General features: G+C 37.2%; 1 non-coding gene across 1 annotated transcript; it reads right to left on the reverse strand.

Annotated features, from left to right (window-relative positions):
• Window positions 1-192: 192 nt before the first annotated feature.
• Window positions 193-265, reverse strand: trnar-ucg. Its single transcript has one exon. It is a non-coding gene; the product is annotated as a tRNA-Arg (tRNA).
• Window positions 266-1,547: the final 1,282 nt, after the last annotated feature.

Here is a 1,547-nt window from a genome sequence, read left to right on the forward strand (position 1 = left end):
ATTTTAACAAGTACAAAGATACTCTTTCCTTCAATCTTACGATGCAGATTCAGACACAATAATTCTCAGGCCTTTTAGTCTTAGATTATTAAAGTTGAACAACAATGTCCAAGCTTTTCAAAGCAACAAGATCAATGCCCTATTGAGGGAAATTGCAAACATGTTCAAATTAGCTGAGCTAATGAAATTAAACGACCACGAAGGGACTCGAACCCTCAATCTTCTGATTCGAAGTCAGACGCCTTATCCATTAGGCCACGCAGTCTATGTGATTACATACCTATTTGACATCATAGAGACTTTGCTATGCAACAATAGACATCAAATTGTGAACCTGTCCGAATGAGGAAAGCTAGGGATTTTTAACAAGTACAAAGATACTCTTTCCTTCAATCTTGCGATGCAGATTCAGACACAATAATTCTCAGGCCTTTTAGTCTTAGATTATTAAAGTTGAACAACAATGTCCAAGCTTTTCAAAGCAACAAGACCAATGCCCTATTGAGGGAAATTGCAAACATGTTCAAATTTGCTGAGCTAATGAAATTAAACAACCACGAAGGGATTCTCAATACTCAATCTTCTGATTTGAAGTCAGACGCCTCATCCATTAGGCCACGCAGTCTATGTGATTACATCCCTATTTGACATCATAGAGACTTTGCTATGCAACAATAGACATCAAATTGTGAACCTGTCCGAATGAGGAAAGCTAGAGGATTTTTAACAAGTACAAGATACTCTTTCCTTCAATCTTGCGATGCAGATTCCAGACTTCAATAATTCTCAGGCCTTTCAGTCTTAGATTATTAAAGTTGAACAACAATGTCCAAGCTTTTCAAAGCAACAAGACCAATACCTATTGAGAGAATTGCAAACATGTTCAAATTTGCTGAGCTAATGAAATTAAACAACCACGAGGGACTCGAATACTCAATCTTCTGATTTGAAGTCAGACGCCTTATCCATTAGGCCACGCAGTCTAATAATCACCACATCCCTGAATTGACATCATAGAGACTTTGCTATGCAACAATAGACATCAAATTGTGAACCTGTCCGAATGAGGAAAGCTAGTGATATTTTACAAGTACGTAAAGACTATGTCCCTCAATCTTGCGATGCCGAATCAGACACAATATTTCTCAGGCCTTGCAATTATTAAAGATGAATAACAATGTCTTAGCTTTTCAAAGCAACAAGATTTCCCTTATTTCTGGGAAATTGCAAACATGTCCATATTAGCTGATTTAATGACATTAAACGACCACGAAAATGCTTCAAAACCTCAATTTTCTGTTTCGAAGTAAGACGCCTTATCCACGAGGCAACACCTTCTACTCCATATTCTCTGATATGACATCAAACAGACATGCTTAGCAACAATAGACATCAAAATTGTGAACATATCCGAATGAGGAAAGCTAGTGATATTTTACAAGTACGTAAAGACTATGTCCCTCAATCTTGCGATGCCGAATCAGACACAATATTTCTCAGGCCTTTCAGTCTTAGATTATTAAAGTTGAACAACAATGTCCAAGCTT

Source organism: Oncorhynchus gorbuscha, unplaced genomic scaffold (assembly GCF_021184085.1).
Source record: "Oncorhynchus gorbuscha isolate QuinsamMale2020 ecotype Even-year unplaced genomic scaffold, OgorEven_v1.0 Un_scaffold_21349, whole genome shotgun sequence".
In the NCBI taxonomy this organism is placed as follows: Eukaryota; Metazoa; Chordata; class Actinopteri; order Salmoniformes; family Salmonidae; genus Oncorhynchus; species Oncorhynchus gorbuscha.